Raw genomic sequence first — 24,949 nt, 5'->3', positions numbered from 1 at the left:
CCGGCTTCTCATGTCTACCTCACATAATATCCCAAATTGAGTACCACAGAAAGAGCCATAATACCCATTAAATATTTTAAAAATACCCTATTTACGTACGTATTCAGACCCTTTGCTATGAGGCTGGAAATTGAGCTCAGGTCCATCCTGTTTCCATTGATCATCCTTGAGATGTTTCTTCAACTTGATTTGAGTCCACCTGTGGTAAATTCAAATGATTGGTCATTTCTGCAGCATTGAAGGTACCCAAGAACACAGTGGCTTCCATCACTCTTAAATAGAAGAAGTTTGGAACCACCAAGCCTCTTCCAAGTTCCGGCTGCACACGATAATTCCCGGCTTCTCATGTCTACCTCACATAATATCCCAAATTGAGTACACAGAAAGAGCCATAATACCCATTAAATATTTTAAAAATACCTTATTTACGTACGTTTTCAGACCCTTTGCTATGAGGCTGGAATTTGAGCTCAGGTCCATCCTGTTTCCATTGATCATCCTTGAGATGTTTCTTCAAATTGATTGGAGTCCACCTGTGGTAAATTCAAATGATTGGTCATTTCTGCAGCATTGAAGGTACCCAAGAACACAGTGGCTTCCATCACTCTTAAATGGAAGAAGTTTTGAACCACCAAGCCTCTTCCAAGAGCCGCTGCACACAATAATTCCCGGCTTCTCAAGCCTTATTGTTTAATTAATTGACTAAGTAATTTCTGATTTCATTAGGTTCTGAGAGCGATAAATGTCCCACCCAGCCAAAGTCAGCCACACCCTTAGTATTCCACTCATTGGGTTTCTGTAGTGTAGTGGTTATCACGTTCGCCTAACAAGCGAAAGTTCCCCGGTTCGAGACTGGGCGGAAACACATTTTAACAAATTGGTCCTTCGCACTTCTCAGTATTTGCTATTCAGACTTTAGTTTCAGTAGTAAATTGGTTATCACGTTCGCCTCACACGCGAAAGTCAGTCACACCCTTAGTTTTCCAATCATTCGGTTTCCGTAGTGTAGTGGTTATCACGTTCGCCTCACACGCGGAAGGTCCCCGGTTTGAAACCGGGCGGAAACATTTTTAATATTCAATATTTCCCAATGCCCAGAGGCTAGCATTTGGTTAGAAACAGTTGAGGTTTGTCTAAACCTTGCTGTCTACCTCTCCGACCTGTGGATCAATGTTGCCGTTTTTTTGGGGACCTCCACCATGCGATCTGTATGAATGTGACCAGACTGACAGCTTCTCTGAGCCAGGCAAATTCATTTATCAGGGTCATTGTAATGGATATATCCAAAGAAATGGCAATATAATCCAAGGTAAAACAAACAAAAATGTAGATCGTTTTCTGTCATTTCAGCTGCTTGATGTGATTGTGTGATAGAGTTAGTTGGCTGGCTAGCAAAGGAAAAGAAGCTAGCCTGCATAGGTACAGTGCATTCGGAAAGTTTTCAGACCCCTTACTTTTTTCCACATTTTGTTACGTTACAGCCTTATACTAAAATGCATGAAATAAAATAAAATCTATCTACACACAATACCACATAATGACAAAGCGATAACATATAGTTTTTATTAATGAAAAAAATATTTTAAAAATACCTTATTTACATACATTTTCAGACCCTTTGCTATGAGGCTGGAAATTGAGCTCAGGTCCATCCTGTTTCCATTGATCATCCTTGAGATGTTTCTTCAACTTGATTGGAGTCCACCTGTGGTAAATTCAAATGATTGGTCATTTCTGCAGCATTGAAGGTACCCAAGAACACAGTGGCTTCCATCACTCTTAAATAGAAGAAGTTTGGAACCACCAAGCCTCTTCCAAGTTCCGGCTGCACACGATAATTCCCGGCTTCTCATGTCTACCTCACATGATATCCCAAATTGAGTACCACAGAAAGAGCCATAATACCCATTAAATATTTTAAAAATACCTTATTTACGTACATTTTCAGACCCTTTGCTATGAGGCTGGAAATTGAGCTCAGGTCCATCCTGTTTCCATTGATCATCCTTGAGATGTTTCTTCAACTTGATTGGAGTCCACCTGTGGTAAATTCAAATGATTGGTCATTTCTGCAGCATTGAAGGTACCCAAGAACACAGTGGCTTCCATCACTCTTAAATGGAAGAAGTTTTGAACCACCAAGCCTCTTCCAAGAGCCGCTGCACACAATAATTCCCGGCTTCTCAAGCCTTATTGTTTAATTAATTGACTAAGTAATTTCTGATTTCATTAGGTTCTGAGAGCGATAAATGTCCCACCCAGCGAAAGTCAGCCACACCCTTAGTATTCCACTCATTGGGTTTCTGTAGTGTAGTGGTTATCACGTTCGCCTAACAAGCGAAAGTTCCCCGGTTCGAGACCGGGCGGAAACACATTTTAACAAATTGGTCCTTCGCACTTCTCAGTATTTGCTATTCAGACTTTAGTTTCAGTAGTAAATTGGTTATCACGTTCGCCTCACACGCGAAAGTCAGTCACACCCTTAGTTTTCCAATCATTCGGTTTCCGTAGTGTAGTGGTTATCACGTTCGCCTCACACGCGGAAGGTCCCCGGTTTGAAACCGGGCGGAAACATTTTTAATATTCAATATTTCCCAATGCCCAGAGGCTAGCATTTGGTTAGAAACAGTTGAGGTTTGTCTAAACCTTGCTGTCTACCTCTCCGACCTGTGGATCAATGTTGCCGTTTTTTTGGGGACCTCCACCATGCGATCTGTATGAATGTGACCAGACTGACAGCTTCTCTGAGCCAGGCAAATTCATTTATCAGGGTCATTGTAATGGATATATCCAAAGAAATGGCAATATAATCCAAGGTAAAACAAACAAAAATGTAGATCGTTTTCTGTCATTTCAGCTGCTTGATGTGATTGTGTGATAGAGTTAGTTGGCTGGCTAGCAAAGGAAAAGAAGCTAGCCTGCATAGGTACAGTGCATTCGGAAAGTTTTCAGACCCCTTACTTTTTTCCACATTTTGTTACGTTACAGCCTTATACTAAAATGGATGAAATAAAATAAAATCTATCTACACACAATACCACATAATGACAAAGCGATAACATATAGTTTTTATTAATGAAAAAAATATTTTAAAAATACCTTATTTACATACATTTTCAGACCCTTTGCTATGAGGCTGGAAATTGAGCTCAGGTCCATCCTGTTTCCATTGATCATCCTTGAGATGTTTCTTCAACTTGATTGGAGTCCACCTGTGGTAAATTCAAATGATTGGTCATTTCTGCAGCATTGAAGGTACCCAAGAACACAGTGGCTTCCATCACTCTTAAATAGAAGAAGTTTGGAACCACCAAGCCTCTTCCAAGTTCCGGCTGCACACGATAATTCCCGGCTTCTCATGTCTACCTCACATAATATCCCAAATTGAGTACCACAGAAAGAGCCATAATACCCATTAAATATTTTAAAAATACCTTATTTACGTACGTTTTCAGACCCTTTGCTATGAGGCTGGAAATTGAGCTCAGGTCCATCCTGTTTCCATTGATCATCCTTGAGATGTTTCTTCAACTTGATCGGAGTCCACCTGTGGTAAATTCAAATGATTGGTCATTTCTGCAGCATTGAAGGTACCCAAGAACACAGTGGTTTCCATCACTCTTAAATGGAAGAAGTTTTGAACCACCAAGCCTCTTCCAAGAGCCGCTGCACACAATAATTCCCGGCTTCTCAAGCCTTATTGTTTAATTAATTGACTAAGTAATTTCTGATTTCATTAGGTTCTGACAGCGATAAATGTCCCACCCAGCCAAAGTCAGCCACACCCTTACTATTCCATTCATTGGGTTTCTATACTGTAGTGGTTATCACGTTCGCCTAACACGCGAAAGGTCCCCGGTTCGAGACCGGGCGGAAACACATTTTAACAAAGTGGTCCTTCGCACTTCTCAGTATTTGCTATTCAGACTTGAGTTTCAGTAGTGTATTGGTTATCACGTTCGCCTCACACGCGAAAGTCAGTCACACCCTTAGTTTTCCAATCATTCGGTTTCCGTAGTGTAGTGGTTATCACGTTCGCCTCACACGCGGAAGGTCCCCGGTTTGAAACCGGGCGGAAACATTTTGTAATATTCAATATTTCCCAATGCCCAGAGGCTAGCATTTGGTTAGAAACAGTTGAGGTTTGTCTAAACCTTGCTGTCTACCTCTCCGACCTGTGGATCAATGTTGCCGTTTTTTTGGGGACCTCCACCATGCGATCTGTATGAATGTGACCAGACTGACAGCTTCTCTGAGCCAGGCAAATTCATTTATCAGGGTCATTGTAATGGATATATCCAAAGAAATGGCAATATAATCCAAGGTAAAACAAACAAAAATGTAGATCGTTTTCTGTCATTTCAGCTGCTTGATGTGATTGTGTGATAGAGTTAGTTGGCTGGCTAGCAAAGGAAAAGAAGCTAGCCTGCATAGGTACAGTGCATTCGGAAAGTTTTCAGACCCCTTACTTTTTTCCACATTTTGTTACGTTACAGCCTTATACTAAAATGCATGAAATAAAATAAAATCTATCTACACACAATACCACATAATGACAAAGCGATAACATATAGTTTTTATTAATGAAAAAAATATTTTAAAAATACCTTATTTACATACATTTTCAGACCCTTTGCTATGAGGCTGGAAATTGAGCTCAGGTCCATCCTGTTTCCATTGATCATCCTTGAGATGTTTCTTCAACTTGATTGGAGTCCACCTGTGGTAAATTCAAATGATTGGTCATTTCTGCAGCATTGAAGGTACCCAAGAACACAGTGGCTTCCATCACTCTTAAATAGAAGAAGTTTGGAACCACCAAGCCTCTTCCAAGTTCCGGCTGCACACGATAATTCCCGGCTTCTCATGTCTACCTCACATGATATCCCAAATTGAGTACCACAGAAAGAGCCATAATACCCATTAAATATTTTAAAAATACCTTATTTACGTACATTTTCAGACCCTTTGCTATGAGGCTGGAAATTGAGCTCAGGTCCATCCTGTTTCCATTGATCATCCTTGAGATGTTTCTTCAACTTGATTGGAGTCCACCTGTGGTAAATTCAAATGATTGGTCATTTCTGCAGCATTGAAGGTACCCAAGAACACAGTGGCTTCCATCACTCTTAAATGGAAGAAGTTTTGAACCACCAAGCCTCTTCCAAGAGCCGCTGCACACAATAATTCCCGGCTTCTCAAGCCTTATTGTTTAATTAATTGACTAAGTAATTTCTGATTTCATTAGGTTCTGAGAGCGATAAATGTCCCACCCAGCGAAAGTCAGCCACACCCTTAGTATTCCACTCATTGGGTTTCTGTAGTGTAGTGGTTATCACGTTCGCCTAACAAGCGAAAGTTCCCCGGTTCGAGACCGGGCGGAAACACATTTTAACAAATTGGTCCTTCGCACTTCTCAGTATTTGCTATTCAGACTTTAGTTTCAGTAGTAAATTGGTTATCACGTTCGCCTCACACGCGAAAGTCAGTCACACCCTTAGTTTTCCAATCATTCGGTTTCCGTAGTGTAGTGGTTATCACGTTCGCCTCACACGCGGAAGGTCCCCGGTTTGAAACCGGGCGGAAACATTTTTAATATTCAATATTTCCCAATGCCCAGAGGCTAGCATTTGGTTAGAAACAGTTGAGGTTTGTCTAAACCTTGCTGTCTACCTCTCCGACCTGTGGATCAATGTTGCCGTTTTTTTGGGGACCTCCACCATGCGATCTGTATGAATGTGACCAGACTGACAGCTTCTCTGAGCCAGGCAAATTCATTTATCAGGGTCATTGTAATGGATATATCCAAAGAAATGGCAATATAATCCAAGGTAAAACAAACAAAAATGTAGATCGTTTTCTGTCATTTCAGCTGCTTGATGTGATTGTGTGATAGAGTTAGTTGGCTGGCTAGCAAAGGAAAAGAAGCTAGCCTGCATAGGTACAGTGCATTCGGAAAGTTTTCAGACCCCTTACTTTTTTCCACATTTTGTTACGTTACAGCCTTATACTAAAATGGATGAAATAAAATAAAATCTATCTACACACAATACCACATAATGACAAAGCGATAACATATAGTTTTTATTAATGAAAAAAATATTTTAAAAATACCTTATTTACATACATTTTCAGACCCTTTGCTATGAGGCTGGAAATTGAGCTCAGGTCCATCCTGTTTCCATTGATCATCCTTGAGATGTTTCTTCAACTTGATTGGAGTCCACCTGTGGTAAATTCAAATGATTGGTCATTTCTGCAGCATTGAAGGTACCCAAGAACACAGTGGCTTCCATCACTCTTAAATAGAAGAAGTTTGGAACCACCAAGCCTCTTCCAAGTTCCGGCTGCACACGATAATTCCCGGCTTCTCATGTCTACCTCACATGATATCCCAAATTGAGTACCACAGAAAGAGCCATAATACCCATTAAATATTTTAAAAATACCTTATTTACGTACATTTTCAGACCCTTTGCTATGAGGCTGGAAATTGAGCTCAGGTCCATCCTGTTTCCATTGATCATCCTTGAGATGTTTCTTCAACTTGATTGGAGTCCACCTGTGGTAAATTCAAATGATTGGTCATTTCTGCAGCATTGAAGGTACCCAAGAACACAGTGGCTTCCATCACTCTTAAATGGAAGAAGTTTTGAACCACCAAGCCTCTTCCAAGAGCCGCTGCACACAATAATTCCCGGCTTCTCAAGCCTTATTGTTTAATTAATTGACTAAGTAATTTCTGATTTCATTAGGTTCTGAGAGCGATAAATGTCCCACCCAGCCAAAGTCAGCCACACCCTTACTATTCCACTCATTTGGTTTCCGTAGTGTAGTGGTTATCATGTTCGCCTAACACGCGAAAGGTCCCCGGTTCGAGACCGGGCGGAAACACATTTTAACAAATTGGTCCTTCGCACTTCTCAGTATTTGCTATTCAGACTTTAGTTTCAGTAGTGTACTGGTTATCATGTTCGCCTCTCACGCGAAAGTCAGTCACACCCTTAGTCTTCCAATCTTTCGGTTTCCGTAGTGTAGTGGTTATCACGTTCGCCTCACACGCGAAAGGTCCCCGGCTCGAAACCGGGCGGAAACATTTTGTAATATTCAATTTTTCCCAATGCCCAGAGGCTAGCATTTGGTTTGAAACAGTTGAGGTTTGTCTAAACCTTGCTGTCTACCTCTCCGACCTGTGGATCAATGTTGCCGTTTTTTTGGGGACCTCCACCATGCGATCTGTATGAATGTGACCAGACTGACAGCTTCTCTGAGCCAGGCAAATTCATTTATCAGGGTCATTGTAATGGATATATCCAAAGAAATGGCAATATAATCCAAGGTAAAACAAACAAAAATGTAGATCGTTTTCTGTCATTTCAGCTGCTTGATGTGATTGTGTGATAGATTTAGTTGGCTGGCTAGCAAAGGAAAAGAAGCTAGCCTGCATAGGTACAGTGCATTCGGAAAGTTTTCAGACCCCTTACTTTTTTCCACATTTTGTTACGTTACAGCCTTATACTAAAATGGATGAAATAAAATAAAATCTATCTACACACAATACCACATAATGACAAAGCGATAACATATAGTTTTTATTAATGAAAAAAATATTTTAAAAATACCTTATTTACATACATTTTCAGACCCTTTGCTATGAGGCTGGAAATTGAGCTCAGGTCCATCCTGTGTCCATTGATCATCCTTGAGATGTTTCTTCAACTTGATTGGAGTCCACCTGTGGTAAATTCAAATGATTGGTCATTTCTGCAGCATTGAAGGTACCCAAGAACACAGTGGCTTCCATCACTCTTAAATAGAAGAAGTTTGGAACCACCAAGCCTCTTCCAAGTTCCGGCTGCACACGATAATTCCCGGCTTCTCATGTCTACCTCACATAATATCCCAAATTGAGTACCACAGAAAGAGCCATAATACCCATTAAATATTTTAAAAATACCTTATTTACGTACGTTTTCAGACCCTTTGCTATGAGGCTGGAAATTGAGCTCAGGTCCATCCTGTTTCCATTGATCATCCTTGAGATGTTTCTTCAACTTGATCGGAGTCCACCTGTGGTAAATTCAAATGATTGGTCATTTCTGCAGCATTGAAGGTACCCAAGAACACAGTGGTTTCCATCACTCTTAAATGGAAGAAGTTTTGAACCACCAAGCCTCTTCCAAGAGCCGCTGCACACAATAATTCCCGGCTTCTCAAGCCTTATTGTTTAATTAATTGACTAAGTAATTTCTGATTTCATTAGGTTCTGACAGCGATAAATGTCCCACCCAGCCAAAGTCAGCCACACCCTTACTATTCCATTCATTGGGTTTCTATACTGTAGTGGTTATCACGTTCGCCTAACACGCGAAAGGTCCCCGGTTCGAGACCGGGCGGAAACACATTTTAACAAAGTGGTCCTTCGCACTTCTCAGTATTTGCTATTCAGACTTGAGTTTCAGTAGTGTATTGGTTATCACGTTCGCCTCACACGCGAAAGTCAGTCACACCCTTAGTTTTCCAATCATTCGGTTTCCGTAGTGTAGTGGTTATCACGTTCGCCTCACACGCGGAAGGTCCCCGGTTTGAAACCGGGCGGAAACATTTTGTAATATTCAATATTTCCCAATGCCCAGAGGCTAGCATTTGGTTAGAAACAGTTGAGGTTTGTCTAAACCTTGCTGTCTACCTCTCCGACCTGTGGATCAATGTTGCCGTTTTTTTGGGGACCTCCACCATGCGATCTGTATGAATGTGACCAGACTGACAGCTTCTCTGAGCCAGGCAAATTCATTTATCAGGGTCATTGTAATGGATATATCCAAAGAAATGGCAATATAATCCAAGGTAAAACAAACAAAAATGTAGATCGTTTTCTGTCATTTCAGCTGCTTGATGTGATTGTGTGATAGAGTTAGTTGGCTGGCTAGCAAAGGAAAAGAAGCTAGCCTGCATAGGTACAGTGCATTCGGAAAGTTTTCAGACCCCTTACTTTTTTCCACATTTTGTTACGTTACAGCCTTATACTAAAATGGATGAAATAAAATAAAATCTATCTACACACAATACCACATAATGACAAAGCGATAACATATAGTTTTTATTAATGAAAAAAATATTTTAAAAATACCTTATTTACATACATTTTCAGACCCTTTGCTATGAGGCTGAAAATTGAGCTCAGGTCCATCCTGTTTCCATTGATCATCCTTGAGATGTTTCTTCAACTTGATTGGAGTCCACCTGTGGTAAATTCAAATGATTGGTCATTTCTGCAGCATTGAAGGTACCCAAGAACACAGTGGCTTCCATCACTCTTAAATGGAAGAAGTTTTGAACCACCAAGCCTCTTCCAAGAGCCGCTGCACACAATAATTCCCGGCTTCTCAAGCCTTATTGTTTAATTAATTGACTAAGTAATTTCTGATTTCATTAGGTTCTGAGAGCGATAAATGTCCCACCCAGCCAAAGTCAGCCACACCCTTAGTATTCCACTCATTGGGTTTCTGTAGTGTAGTGGTTATCACGTTCGCCTAACAAGCGAAAGTTCCCCGGTTCGAGACCGGGCGGAAACACATTTTAACAAATTGGTCCTTCGCACTTCTCAGTATTTGCTATTCAGACTTTAGTTTCAGTAGTAAGTTGGTTATCACGTTCGCCTCACACGCGAAAGTCAGTCACACCCTTAGTTTTCCAATCATTCGGTTTCTGTAGTGTAGTGGTTATCACGTTCGCCTCACACGCGGAAGGTCCCCGGTTTGAAACCGGGCGGAAACATTTTGTAATATTCAATATTTCCCAATGCCCAGAGGCTAGCATTTGGTTAGAAACAGTTGAGGTTTGTCTAAACCTTGCTGTCTACCTCTCCGACCTGTGGATCAATGTTGCCGTTTTTTTGGGGACCTCCACCATGCGATCTGTATGAATGTGACCAGACTGACAGCTTCTCTGAGCCAGGCAAATTCATTTATCAGGGTCATTGTAATGGATATATCCAAAGAAATGGCAATATAATCCAAGGTAAAACAAACAAAAATGTAGATCGTTTTCTGTCATTTCAGCTGCTTGATGTGATTGTGTGATAGAGTTAGTTGGCTGGCTAGCAAAGGAAAATAAGCTAGCCTGCATAGGTACAGTGCATTCGGAAAGTTTTCAGACCCCTTACTTTTTTCCACATTTTGTTACGTTACAGCCTTATACTAAAATGGATGAAATAAAATAAAATCTATCTACACACAATACCACATAATGACAAAGCGATAACATATAGTTTTTATTAATGAAAAAAATATTTTAAAAATACCTTATTTACATACATTTTCAGACCCTTTGCTATGAGGCTGGAAATTGAGCTCAGGTCCATCCTGTTTCCATTGATCATCCTTGAGATGTTTCTTCAACTTGATTGGAGTCCACCTGTGGTAAATTCAAATGATTGGTCATTTCTGCAGCATTGAAGGTACCCAAGAACACAGTGGCTTCCATCACTCTTAAATGGAAGAAGTTTTGAACCACCAAGCCTCTTCCAAGAGCCGCTGCACACAATAATTCCCGGCTTCTCAAGCCTTATTGTTTAATTAATTGACTAAGTAATTTCTGATTTCATTAGGTTCTGAGAGCGATAAATGTCCCACCCAGCCAAAGTCAGCCACACCCTTACTATTCCACTCATTGGGTTTCTGTAGTGTAGTGGTTATCACGTTCGCCTAACACGCGAAAGGTCCCCGGTTCGAGACCGGGCGGAAACACATTTTAACAAAGTGGTCCTTCGCACTTCTCAGTATTTGCTATTCAGACTTTAGTTTCAGTAGTGTATTGGTTATCACGTTCGCCTCACACGCGAAAGTCAGTCACACCCTTAGTTTTCCAATCATTCGGTTTCCGTAGTGTAGTGGTTATCACGTTCGCCTCACACATGAAAGGTCCCCGGTTCGAAACCGGGCGGAAACATTTTGTAATATTCAATATTTCCCAATGCGCAGAGGCTAGCATTTGGTTTGAAACAGTTGAGGTTTGTCTAAACCTTGCTGTCTACCTCTCCGACCTGTGGATCAATGTTGCCGTTTTTTTGGGGACCTCCACCATGCGATCTGTATGAATGTGACCAGACTGACAGCTTCTCTGAGCCAGGCAAATTCATTTATCAGGGTCATTGTAATGGATATATCCAAAGAAATGGCAATATAATCCAAGGTAAAACAAACAAAAATGTAGATTGTTTTCTGTCATTTCAGCTGCTTGATGTGATTGTGTGATAGATTTAGTTGGCTGGCTAGCAAAGGAAAAGAAGCTAGCCTGCATAGGTACAGTGCATTCGGAAAGTTTTCAGACCCCTTACTTTTTTCCACATTTTGTTACGTTACAACCTTATACTAAAATGGATGAAATAAAATAAAATCTATCTACACACAATACCACATAATGACAAAGCGATAGCATATAGTTTTTATTAATGAAAAAAATATTTTAAAAATACCTTATTTACATACATTTTCAGACCCTTTGCTATGAGGCTGGAAATTGAGCTCAGGTCCATACTGTGTCCATTGATCATCCTTGAGATGTTTCTTCAACTTGATTGGAGTCCACCTGTGGTAAATTCAAATGATTGGTCATTTCTGCAGCATTGAAGGTACCCAAGAACACAGTGGCTTCCATCACTCTTAAATAGAAGAAGTTTGGAACCACCAAGCCTCTTCCAAGTTCCGGCTGCACACGATAATTCCCGGCTTCTCATGTCTACCTCACATAATATCCCAAATTGAGTACCACAGAAAGAGCCATAATACCCATTAAATATTTTAAAAATACCTTATTTACGTACGTTTTCAGACCCTTTGCTATGAGGCTGGAAATTGAGCTCAGGTCCATCCTGTTTCCATTGATCATCCTTGAGATGTTTCTTCAACTTGATTGGAGTCCACCTGTGGTAAATTCAAATGATTGGTCATTTCTGCAGCATTGAAGGTAACCAAGAACACAGTGGCTTCCATCACTCTTAAATGGAAGAAGTTTTGAACCACCAAGCCTTTTCCAAGAGCCGCTGCACACAATAATTCCTGGCTTCTCAAGCCTTATTGTTTAATTAATTGACTAAGTAATTTCTGATTTCATTAGGTTCTGAGAGCGATAAATGTCCCACCCAGCCAAAGTCAGCCACACCCTTAGTATTCCACTCATTGGGTTTCTGTAGTGTAGTGGTTATCACGTTCGCCTAACACGCGAAAGTTCCCCGGTTCGAGACCGGGCGGAAACACATTTTAACAAATTGGTCCTTTGCACTTCTCAGTATTTGCTATTCAGACTTTAGTTTCAGTAGTATGTTGGTTATCACGTTCGCCTCACACGCGAAAGTCAGTCACACCCTTAGTTTTCCAATCATTCGGTTTCCGTAGTGTAGTGGTTATCACGTTCGCCTCACATGCGGAAGGTCCCCGGTTCGAAACCGGACGGAAACATTTTGTAATATTCAATATTTCCCAATGCCCAGAGGCTAGCATTTGGTTAGAAACAGTTGAGGTTTGTCTAAACCTTGCTGTCTACCTCTCCGACCTGTGGATCAATGTTGCCGTTTTTTTGGGGACCTCCACCATGCGATCTGTATGAATGTGACCAGACTGACAGCTTCTCTGAGCCAGGCAAATTCATTTATCAGGGTCATTGTAATGGATATATCCAAAGAAATGGCAATATAATCCAAGGTAAAACAAACAAAAATGTAGATCGTTTTCTGTCATTTCAGCTGCTTGATGTGATTGTGTGATAGAGTTAGTTGGCTGGCTAGCAAAGGAAAAGAAGCTAGCCTGCATAGGTACAGTGCATTCGGAAAGTTTTCAGACCCCTTACTTTTTTCCACATTTTGTTACGTTACAGCCTTATACTAAAATGGATGAAATAAAATAAAATCTATCTACACACAATACCACATAATGACAAAGCGATAACATATAGTTTTTATTAATGAAAAAAATATTTTAAAAATACCTTATTTACATACATTTTCAGACCCTTTGCTATGAGGCTGGAAATTGAGCTCAGGTCCATCCTGTTTCCATTGATCATCCTTGAGATGTTTCTTCAACTTGATTGGAGTCCACCTGTGGTAAATTCAAATGATTGGTCATTTCTGCAGCATTGAAGGTACCCAAGAACACAGTGGCTTCCATCACTCTTAAATGGAAGAAGTTTTGAACCACCAAGCCTCTTCCAAGAGCCGCTGCACACAATAATTCCCGGCTTCTCAAGCCTTATTGTTTAATTAATTGACTAAGTAATTTCTGATTTCATTAGGTCCTGAGAGCGATAAATGTCCCACCCAGCTAAAGTCAGCCACACCCTTACTATTACGCTCATTGGGTTTCTGTAGTGTAGTGGTTATCACGTTCGCCTAACACGCGAAAGGTCCCCGGTTCGAGACCGGGTGGAAACACATTTTAACAAAGTGGTCCTTCGCACTTCTCAGTATTTGCTATTCAGACTTTAGTTTCAGTAGTGTATTGGTTATCACGTTCGCCTCACACGCGAAAGTCAGCCACACCCTTAGTTTTCCAATCATTCGGTTTCCGTAGTGTAGTGGTTATCACGTTCGCCTCACACGTGAAAGGTCCCTGGTTCGAAACCGGGCGGAAACATTTTGAAATATTCAATATTTCCCAATGCGCAGAGGCTAGCATTTGGTTTGAAACAGTTGAGGTTTGTCTAAACCTTGCTGTCTACCTCTCCGACCTGTGGATCAATGTTGCCGTTTTTTTGGGGACCTCCACCATGCGATCTGTATGAATGTGACCAGACTGACAGCTTCTCTGAGCCAGGCAAATTCATTTATCAGGGTCATTGTAATGGATATATCCAAAGAAATGGCAATATAATCCAAGGTAAAACAAACAAAAATGTAGATCGTTTTCTGTCATTTCAGCTGCTTGATGTGATTGTGTGATAGATTTAGTTGGCTGGCTAGCAAAGGAAAAGAAGCTAGCCTGCATAGGTACAGTGCATTCTGAAAGTTTTCAGACCCCTTACTTTTTTCCACATTTTGTTACGTTACAGCCTTATACTAAAATGGATGAAATAAAATAAAATCTATCTACACACAATACCACATAATGACAAAGCGATAGCATATAGTTTTTATTAATGAAAAAAATATTTTAAAAATACCTTATTTACATACATTTTCAGACCCTTTGCTATGAGGCTGGAAATTGAGCTCAGGTCCATACTGTGTCCATTGATCATCCTTGAGATGTTTCTTCAACTTGATTGGAGTCCACCTGTGGTAAATTCAAATGATTGGTCATTTCTGCAGCATTGAAGGTACCCAAGAACACAGTGGCTTCCATCACTCTTAAATAGAAGAAGTTTTGAACCACCAAGCCTCTTCCAAGTTCCGGCTGCACACGATAATTCCCGGCTTCTCATGTCTACCTCACATAATATCCCAAATTGAGTACCACAGAAAGAGCCATAATACCCATTAAATATTTTAAAAATACCTTATTTACGTACGTTTTCAGACCCTTTGCTATGAGGCTGGAAATTGAGCTCAGGTCCATCCTGTTTCCATTGATCATCCTTGAGATGTTTCTTCAACTTGATTGGAGTCCACCTGTGGTAAATTCAAATGATTGGTCATTTCTGCAGCATTGAAGGTACCCAAGAACACAGTGGCTTCCATCACTCTTAAATGGAAGAAGTTTTGAACCACCAAGCCTCTTCCAAGAGCCGCTGCACACAATAATTCCTGGCTTCTCAAGCCTTATTGTTTAATTAATTGACTAAGTAATTTCTGATTTCATTAGGTTCTGAGAGCGATAAATGTCCCACCCAGCCAAAGTCAGCCACACCCTTAGTATTCCACTCATTGGGTTTTTGTAGTGTAGTGGGTATCACGTTCGCCTAACACGCGAAAGTTCCCCGGTTCGAGACCGGGCGGAAACACATTTTAACAAATTGGTCCTTCGCACTTCTCAGTATTTGCTATTCAGACTTTAGTTTCAGTAGTATGTTGGTTATCACGTTCGCCTCACACGCGAAAGTCAGTCACACCCTTAGTTTTCCAATCATTCGGTTTCCGTAGTGTAGTGGTTATCACGTTCGCCTCACATGCGGAAGGTCCCCGGTTCGAAACCGGACGGAAACATTTTGTAATATTCAATATTTCCCAATGCCCAGAGGCTAGCATTTGGTTAGAAACAGTTGAGGTTTGTCTAAACCTTGCTGTCTACCTCTCCGACCTGTGGATCAATGTTGCCGTTTTTTTGGGGACCTCCACCATGCGATCTGTATGAATGTGACCAGACTGACAGCTTCTCTGAGCCAGGCAAATTCATTTATCAGGGTCATTGTAATGGATATATCCAAAGAAATGGCAATATAATCCAAGGTAAAACAAACAAAAATGTAGATCGTTTTCTGTCATTTCAGCTGCTTGATGTGATTGTGTGATAGAGTTAGTTGGCTGGCTAGCAAAGGAAAAGAAGCTAGCCTGCATAGGTACAGTGCATTCGGAAAGTTTTCAGACCCCTTACTTTTTTCCACATTTTGTTACGCCTTATACTAAAATGGATGAAATAAAATAAAATCTATCTACACACAATACCACATAATGACAAAGCGATAACATATAGTTTTTAGTAATGAAAAAAATATTTTAAAAATACCTTATTTACATACATTTTCAGACCCTTTGCTATGAGGCTGGAAATTGAGCTCAGGTCCATCCTGTTTCCATTGATCATCCTTGAGATGTTTCTTCAACTTGATTGGAGTCCACCTGTGGTAAATTCAAATGATTGGTGATTTCTGCAGCATTGAAGGTACCCAAGAACACAGTGGCTTCCATCACTCTTAAATGGAAGAAGTTTTGAACCACCAAGCCTCTTCCAAGAGCCGCTGCACACAATAATTCCCGGCTTCTCAAGCCTTATTGTTTAATTAATTGACTAAGTAATTTCTGATTTCATTAGGTTCTGAGAGCGATAAATGTCCCACCCAGCTAAAGTCAGCCACACCCTTACTATTCAACTCATTGGGTTTCTGTAGTGTAGTGGTTATCACGTTCGCCTAACACGCGAAAGGTCCCTGGTTCGAGACTGGGCGGAAACACATTTTAACAAAGTGGTCCTTCGCACTTCTCAGTATTTGCTATTCAGACTTTAGTTTCAGTAGTGTATTGGTTATCACGTTCGCCTCACACGCGAAAGTCAGTCACACCCTTAGTTTTCCAATCATTCGGTTTCCGTAGTGTAGTGGTTATCACGTTCTCCTCACACGTGAAAGGTCCCCGGTTCGAAACCGGGTGGAAACATTTTGTAATATTCAATATTTCCCAATGCGCAGAGGCTAGCATTTGGTTTGAAACAGTTGAGGTTTGTCTAAACCTTGCTGTCTACCTCTCCGACCTGTGGATCAATGTTGCCGTTTTTTTGGGGACCTCCACCATGCGATCTGTATGAATGTGACCAGACTGACAGCTTCTCTGAGCCAGGCAAATTCATTTATCAGGGTCATTGTAATGGATATATCCAAAGAAATGGCAATATAATCCAAGGTAAAACAAACAAAAATGTAGATCGTTTTCTGTCATTTCAGCTGCTTGATGTGATTGTGTGATAGAGTTAGTTGGCTGGCTAGCAAAGGAAAAGAAGCTAGCCTGCATAGGTACAGTGCATTCGGAAAGTTTTCAGACCCCTTACTTTTTTCCACATTTTGTTACGTTACAGCCTTATACTAAAATGGATGAAATAAAATAAAATCTATCTACACACAATACCACATAATGACAAAGCGATAGCATATAGTTTTTATTAATGAAAAAAATATTTTAAAAATACCTTATTTACATACATTTTCAGACCCTTTGCTATGAGGCTGGAAATTGAGCTCAGGTCCATACTGTGTCCATTGATCATCCTTGAGATGTTTCTTCAACTTGATTGGAGTCCACCTGTGGTAAATTCAAATGATTGGTCATTTCTGCAGCATTGAAGGTACCCAAGAACACAGTGGCTTCCATCACTCTTAAATAGAAGAAGTTTGGAACCACCAAGCCTCTTCCAAGTTCCGGCTGCACACGATAATTCCCGGCTTCTCATGTCTACCTCACATAATATCCCAAATTGAGTACCACAGAAAGAGCCATAATACCCATTAAATATTTTAAAAATACCTTATTTACGTACGTTTTCAGACCCTTTGCTATGAGGCTGGAAATTGAGCTCAGGTCCATCCTGTTTCCATTGATCATCCTTGAGATGTTTCTTCAACTTGATTGGAGTCCACCTGTGGTAAATTCAAATGATTGGTCATTTCTGCAGCATTGAAGGTACCCAAGAACACAGTGGCTTCCATCACTCTTAAATGGAAGAAATTTTGAACCACCAAGCCTCTTCCAAGAGCCGCTGCACACAATAATTCCTGGCTTCTCAAGCCTTATTGTTTAATTAATTGACTAAGTAATTTCTGATTTCATTAGGTTCTGAGAGCGATAAATGTCCCACCCAGCCAAAGTCAGCCACACCCTTAGTATTCCACTCATTGGGTTTCTGTAGTGTAGTGGTTATCACGTTCGCCTAACACGCGAAAGTTCCCCGGTTCGAGACCGGGCGGAAACACATTTTAACAAATTGGTCCTTCGCACTTCTCAGTATTTGCTATTCAGACTTTAGTTTCAGTAGTATGTTGGTTATCACGTTCGCCTCACACGCGAAAGTCAGTCACACCCTTAGTTTTCCAATCATTCGGTTTCCGTAGTGTAGTGGTTATCACGTTCGCCTCACATGCGGAAGGTCCCCGGTTCGAAACCGGACGGAAACATTTTGTAATATTCAATATTTCCCAATGCCCAGAGGCTAGCATTTGGTTAGAAACAGTTGAGGTTTGTCTAAACCTTGCTGTCTACCTCTCCGACCTGTGGATCAATGTTGCCGTTTTTTTGGGGACCTCCACCATGCGATCTGTATGAATGTGACCAGACTGACAGCTTCTCTGAGCCAGGCAAATTCATTTATCAGGGTCATTGTAATGGATATATCCAAAGAAATGGCAATATAATCCAAGGTAAAACAAACAAAAATGTAGATCGTTTTCTGTCATTTCAGCTGCTTGATGTGATTGTGTGATAGAGTTAGTTGGCTGGCTAGCAAAGGAAAAGAAGCTATCCTGCATAGGTACAGTGCATTCGGAAAGTTTTCAGACCCCTTACTTTTTTCCACATTTTGTTACGCCTTATACTAAAATGGATGAAATAAAATAAAATCTATCTACACACAATACCACATAATGACAAAGCGATAACATATAGTTTTTAGTAATGAAAAAAATATTTTAAAAATACCTTATTTACATACATTTTCAGACCCTTTGCTATGAGGCTGGAAATTGAGCTCAGGTCCATCCTGTTTCCATTGATCATCCTTGAGATGTTTCTTCAACTTGATTGGAGTCCACCTGTGGTAAATTCAAATGATTGGTGATTTCTGCAGCATTGAAGGTACCCAAGAACACAGTGGCTTCCATCACTCTTAAATGGAAGAAGTTTTGAACCACCAAGCCTCTTCCAAGAGCCGCTGCACACAATAATTCCCGGCTTCTCAAGCCTTATTGTTTAATTAATTGACTAAGTAATTTCTGATTTCATTAGGTTCTGAGAGCGATAAATGTCCCACCCAGCCAAAGTCAGCCACACCCTTAGTACTCCACTCAATGGGTTTCCGTAGTGTAGTGGTTATCATGTTTGCCTAACACGCGAAAGGTCCCTGGTTCGAGACCGGGCGGAAACACATTTTAACAAATTGGTCCTTCGCACTTCTCAGTATTTGCTATTCAGACTTTAGTTTCAGTAGTGTATTGATTATCACGTTCGCCTCACACGCGAAAGTCAGTCACACCCTTAGTTTTCCAATCATTCGGTTTCCGTAGTGTAGTGGTTATCCCAGGTTCGAAACCGGGCGGAAACATTTTGTAATATTCAATATTTCCCAATGCCCAGAGGCTAGCATTTGGTTTGAAACAGTTGAGGTTTGTCTAAACCTTGCTGTCTACCTCTCCGACCTGTGGATCAATGTTGCCGTTTTTTTGGGGACCTCCACCATGCGATCTGTATGAATGTGACCAGACTGACAGCTTCTCTGAGCCAGGCAAATTCATTTATCAGGGTCATTGTAATGGATATATCCAAAGAAATGGCAATATAATCCAAGGTAAAACAAACAAAAATGTAGATCGTTTTCTGTCATTTCAGCTGCTTGATGTGATTGTGTGATAGATTTAGTTGGCTGGCTAGCAAAGGAAAAGAAGCTAGCCTGCATAGGTACAGTGCATTGGGAAAGTTTTCAGACCCCTTATTTTTTTCGACATTTTGTTTCGTTACAGCCTTATACTAAAATGGATGAAATAAAATAAAATCTATCTACACACAATACCACATAATGACAAAGCGATAACATATAGTTTTTATTAATGAAAAAAATATTTTAAAAATACCTTATTTACATACATTTTCAGACCCTTTGCTATGAGGCTGGAAATTGAGCTCAGGTCCATCCTGTTTCCATTGATCATCCTTGAGATGTTTCTTCAACTTGATTGGAGTCCACCTGTGGTAAATTCAAATGATTGGTCATTTCTGCAGCATTGAAGGTACCCAAGAACACAGTGGCTTCCATCACTCTTAAATGGAAGAAGTTTTGAACCACCAAGCCTCTTCCAAGAGCCGCTGCACACAATAATTCCCGGCTTCTCAAGCCTTATTGTTTAATTAATTGACTAAGTAATTTCTGATTTCATTAGGTTCTGAGAGCGATAAATGTCCCACCCAGCCAAAGTCAGCCACACACTTAGTATTCTACTCATTGGGTTTCCGTAGTGTAGTGGTTATCACGTTCGCCTAACACGCGAAAGGTCCCCGGTTCGAGACCGGGCGGAAACACATTTTAACAAATTGGTCCTTCGCACTTCTCAGTATTTGCTATTCAGACTTTAGTTTCAGTAGTGTATTGGTTATCACGTTCGCCTCACACGCGAAAGTCAGTCACACCCTTAGTTTTCCAATCATTCGGTTTCCGTAGTGTAGTGGTTATCATGTTCGCTTCACACGCGGAAGGTCCCCGGTTCGAAACCGGGCGGAAACATTTTGTAATATTCAATATTTCCCAATGCCCAGAGGCTAGCATTTGGTTTGAAACAGTTGAGGTTTGTCTAAAACTTGCTGTCTACCTCTCCGACCTGTGGATCAATGTTGCCGCTTTTTGGGGGACCTCCACCATGCGATCTGTATGAATGTGACCAGACTGACAGCTTCTCTGAGCCAGGCAAATTCATTTATCAGGGTCATTGTAATGGATATATCCAAAGAAATGGCAATATAATCCAAGGTAAAACAAACAAAAATGTAGATCGTTTTCTGTCATTTCAGCTGCTTGATGTGATTGTGTGATAGATTTAGTTGGCTGGCTAGCAAAGGAAAAGAAGCTAGCCTGCATAGGTACAGTGCATTCGGAAAGTTTTCAGACCCCTTACTTTTTTCCACATTTTGTTACGTTACAGCCTTATACTAAAATGGATGAAATAAAATAAAATCTATCTACACACAATACCACATAATGACAAAGCGATAACAAATAGTTTTTATTAATGAAAAAAATATTTTAAAAATACCTTATTTACATACATTTTCAGACCCTTTGCTATGAGACTGGAAATTGAGCTCAGGTCCATCCTGTTTCCATTGATCATCCTTGAGATGTTTCTTCAACTTGATTGGAGTCCACCTGTGGTAAATTCAAATGATTGGTCATTTCTGCAGCATTGAAGGTGCCCAAGAACACAGTGGCTTCCATCACTCTTAAATAGAAGAAGTTTGGAACCACCAAGCCTCTTCCAAGTTCCGGCTGCACACGATAATTCCCGGCTTCTCATGTCTACCTCACATAATATCCCAAATTGAGTACCACAGAAAGAGCCATAATACCCATTAAATATTTTAAAAATACCTTATTTACGTACGTTTTCAGACCCTTTGCTATGAGGCTGGAAATTGAGCTCAGGTCCATCCTGCTTCCATTGATCATCCTTGAGATGTTTCTTCAACTTGATTGGAGTCCACCTGTGGTAAATTCAAATGATTGGTCATTTCTGCAGCATTGAAGGTACCCAAGAACACAGTGGCTTCCATCACTCTTAAATGGAAGAAGTTTTGAACCACCAAGCCTCTTCCAAGAGCCGCTGCACACAATAATTCCCGGCTTCTCAAGCCTTATTGTTTAATTAATTGACTAAGTAATTTCTGATTTCATTAGGTTCTGAGAGCGATAAATGTCCCACCCAGCCAAAGTCAGCCACACCCTTAGTACTCCACTCATTGGGTTTCCGTAGTGTAGTTGTTATCACGTTCGCCTAACACGCGAAAGGTCCCCGTTTCGAGACCGGGCGGAAACACATTTTAACAAATTGGTCCTTCGCACTTCTCAGTATTTGCTATTCAGACTTTAGTTTCAGTAGTGTATTGGTTATCACGTTCGCCTCACACGCGAAAGTCAGTGACACCCTTAGTTTTCCAATAATTCGGTTTCCGTAGTGTAGTGGTTATCACGTTCGCCTCACACGCGAAAGGTCCCCGTTTCGAAACCGGGCGGAAACATTTTGTAATATTCAATATTTCCCAATGCCCAGAGGCTAGCATTTGGTTTGAAACAGTTGAGGTTTGTCTAAACCTTGCTGTCTACCTCTCCGACCAGTGGATCAATGTTGCCGTTTTTTTGGGGACCTCCACCATGCGATCTGTATGAATGTGACCAGACTGACAGCTTCTCTGAGCCAGGCAAATTCATTTATCAGGGTCATTGTAATGGATATATCCAAAGAAATGGCAATATAATCCAAGGTAAAACAAACAAAAATGTAGATCGTTTTCTGTCATTTCAGCTGCTTGATGTGATTGTGTGATAGATTTAGTTGGCTGGCTAGCAAAGGAAAAGAAGCTAGCCTGCATAGGTACAGTGCATTCGGAAAGTTTTCAGACCCCTTACTTTTTTCCACATTTTGTTACGTTACAGCCTTATACTAAAATGGATGAAATAAAATAAAATCTATCTACACACAATACCACATAATGACAAAGCGATAGCATATAGTTTTTATTAATGAAAAAAATATTTTAAAAATACCTTATTTACATACATTTTCAGACCCTTTGCTATGAGACTGGAAATTGAGCTCAGGTCCATCCTGTTTCCATTGATCATCCTTGAGATGTTTCTTCAACGTGATTGGAGTCCACCTGTGGTAAATTCAAATGATTGGTCATTTCTGCAGCATTGAAGGTACCCAAGAACACAGTGGCTTCCATCACTCTTAAATAGAAGAAGTTTGGAACCACCAAGCCTCTTCCAAGTTCCGGCTGCACACGATAATTCCCGGCTTCTCATGTCTACCTCACATAATATCCCAAATTGAGTACCACAGAAAGAGCCATAATACCCATTAAATATTTAAAAAATACCTTATTTACATACATTTTCAGACCCTTTGCTATGAGGCTGGAAATTGAGCTCAGGTCCATCCTGTTTCCATTGATCATCCTTGAGATGTTTCTTCAACTTGATTGGAGTCCACCTGTGGTAAATTCAAATGATTGGTCATTTCTGCAGCATTGAAGGTACCCAAGAACACAGTGGCTTCCATCACTCTTAAATGGAAGAAGTTTTGAACCACCAAGCCTCTTCCAAGAGCCGCTGCAAACAATAATTCCCGGCTTCTCAAGCCTTATTGTTTAATTAATTGACTAAGTAATTTCTGATTTCATTAGGTTCTGAGAGCGATAAATGTCCCACCCAGCCAAAGTCAGCCACACCCTTAGTACTCCACTCATTGGGTTTCCGTAGTGTAGTTGTTATCACGTTCGCCTAACACGCGAAAGGTCCCCGTTTCGAGACCGGGCGGAAACACATTTTAACAAATTGGTCCTTCGCACTTCTCAGTATTTGCTATTCAGACTTTAGTTTCAGTAGTGTATTGGTTATCACGTTCGCCTCACACGCGAAAGTCAGTGACACCCTTAGTTTTCCAATAATTCGGTTTCCGTAGTGTAGTGGTTATCACGTTCGCCTCACACGCGAAAGGTCCCCGTTTCGAAACCGGGCGGAAACATTTTGTAATATTCAATATTTCCCAATGCCCAGAGGCTAGCATTTGGTTTGAAACAGTTGAGGTTTGTCTAAACCTTGCTGTCTACCTCTCCGACCAGTGGATCAATGTTGCCGTTTTTTTGGGGACCTCCACCATGCGATCTGTATGAATGTGACCAGACTGACAGCTTCTCTGAGCCAGGCAAATTAATTTATCAGGGTCATTGTAATGGATATATCCAAAGAAATGGCAATATAATCCAAGGTAAAACAAACAAAAATGTAGATCGTTTTCTGTCATTTCAGCTGCTTGATGTGATTGTGTGATAGATTTAGTTGGCTGGCTAGCAAAGGAAAAGAAGCTAGCCTGCATAGGTACAGTGCATTCGGAAAGTTTTCAGACCCCTTACTTTTTTCCACATTTTGTTACGTTACAGCCTTATACTAAAATGGATGAAATAAAATAAAATCTATCTACACACAATACCACATAATGACAAAGCGATAGCATATAGTTTTTATTAATGAAAAAAATATTTTAAAAATACCTTATTTACATACATTTTCAGACCCTTTGCTATGAGACTGGAAATTGAGCTCAGGTCCATCCTGTTTCCATTGATCATCCTTGAGATGTTTCTTCAACGTGATTGGAGTCCACCTGTGGTAAATTCAAATGATTGGTCATTTCTGCAGCATTGAAGGTACCCAAGAACACAGTGGCTTCCATCACTCTTAAATAGAAGAAGTTTGGAACCACCAAGCCTCTTCCAAGTTCCGGCTGCACACGATAATTCCCGGCTTCTCATGTCTACCTCACATAATATCCCAAATTGAGTACCACAGAAAGAGCCATAATACCCATTAAATATTTAAAAAATACCTTATTTACATACATTTTCAGACCCTTTGCTATGAGGCTGGAAATTGAGCTCAGGTCCATCCTGTTTCCATTGATCATCCTTGAGATGTTTCTTCAACTTGATTGGAGTCCACCTGTGGTAAATTCAAATGATTGGTCATTTCTGCAGCATTGAAGGTACCCAAGAACACAGTGGCTTCCATCACTCTTAAATGGAAGAAGTATTGAACCACCAAGCCTCTTCCAAGAGCCGCTGCAAACAATAATTCCCGGCTTCTCAAGCCTTATTGTTTAATTAATTGACTAAGTAATTTCTGATTTCATTAGGTTCTGAGAGCGATAAATGTCCCACCCAGCCAAAGTCAGCCACACCCTTAGTACTCCGCTCAATGGGTTTCCGTAGTCTAGTGGTTATCACGTTAAACTAACACGCGAAAGGTCCCCGGTTCGAGACCGGGCGGAAATACATTTTAACAAATTGGTCCTTCGCACTTCTCAGTATTTGCTATTCAGACTTTAGTTTCAGTAGTGTATTGGTTATCACGTTCGCCTCACACGCGAAAGTCAGTCACACCCTTAGTTTTCCAATCATTCGGTTTCCGTAGTGTAGTGGTTATCACGTTCGCCTCACATGCGAAAGGTCCCCGTTTCGAAACCGGGCGGAAACATTTTGTAATATTCAATATTTCCCAATGCCCAGAGGCTAGCATTTGGTTTGAAACAGTTGAGGTTTGTCTAAACCTTGCTGTCTACCTCTCCGACCTGTGGATCAATGTTGCCGTTTTTTTGGGGACCTCCACCATGCGATCTGTATGAATGTGACCAGACTGACAGCTTCTCTGAGCCAGGCAAATTCATTTATCAGGGTCATTGTAATGGATATATCCAAAGAAATTGCAATATAATCCAAGGTAAAACAAACAAAAATGTAGATCGTTTTCTGTCATTTCAGCTGCTTGATGTG

General features: G+C 40.7%; 7 non-coding genes across 7 annotated transcripts; all 7 read left to right on the top strand.

The window, feature by feature from the left end:
* The first annotated feature begins 2,299 nt into the window (after positions 1-2,299).
* Positions 2,300-2,372, top strand: trnav-aac (transfer RNA valine (anticodon AAC)). Its single transcript has one exon. It is a non-coding gene; the product is annotated as a tRNA-Val (tRNA).
* A 2,942-nt stretch (positions 2,373-5,314) lies between these two features.
* trnav-aac (transfer RNA valine (anticodon AAC)) lies at positions 5,315-5,387 on the top strand. Its single transcript has one exon. It is a non-coding gene; the product is annotated as a tRNA-Val (tRNA).
* Positions 5,388-6,821: 1,434 nt separating this feature from the next.
* trnav-aac (transfer RNA valine (anticodon AAC)) lies at positions 6,822-6,894 on the top strand. The gene has a single exon. It is a non-coding gene; the product is annotated as a tRNA-Val (tRNA).
* Positions 6,895-9,502: 2,608 nt separating this feature from the next.
* Positions 9,503-9,575, top strand: trnav-aac (transfer RNA valine (anticodon AAC)). The gene has a single exon. It is a non-coding gene; the product is annotated as a tRNA-Val (tRNA).
* Positions 9,576-10,675: 1,100 nt separating this feature from the next.
* trnav-aac (transfer RNA valine (anticodon AAC)) lies at positions 10,676-10,748 on the top strand. Its single transcript has one exon. It is a non-coding gene; the product is annotated as a tRNA-Val (tRNA).
* Positions 10,749-13,356: 2,608 nt separating this feature from the next.
* On the top strand, positions 13,357-13,429 carry trnav-aac (transfer RNA valine (anticodon AAC)). Its single transcript has one exon. It is a non-coding gene; the product is annotated as a tRNA-Val (tRNA).
* Positions 13,430-19,854: 6,425 nt separating this feature from the next.
* Positions 19,855-19,927, top strand: trnav-aac (transfer RNA valine (anticodon AAC)). Its single transcript has one exon. It is a non-coding gene; the product is annotated as a tRNA-Val (tRNA).
* Positions 19,928-24,949: the final 5,022 nt, after the last annotated feature.

This window comes from Oncorhynchus mykiss, chromosome 8, assembly GCF_057628025.1.
Source record: "Oncorhynchus mykiss isolate SJ-2025 chromosome 8, ASM5762802v1, whole genome shotgun sequence".
Lineage (NCBI taxonomy): Eukaryota > Metazoa > Chordata > Actinopteri > Salmoniformes > Salmonidae > Oncorhynchus > Oncorhynchus mykiss.
This window is presented reverse-complemented; position numbering and strand designations above follow the sequence as displayed.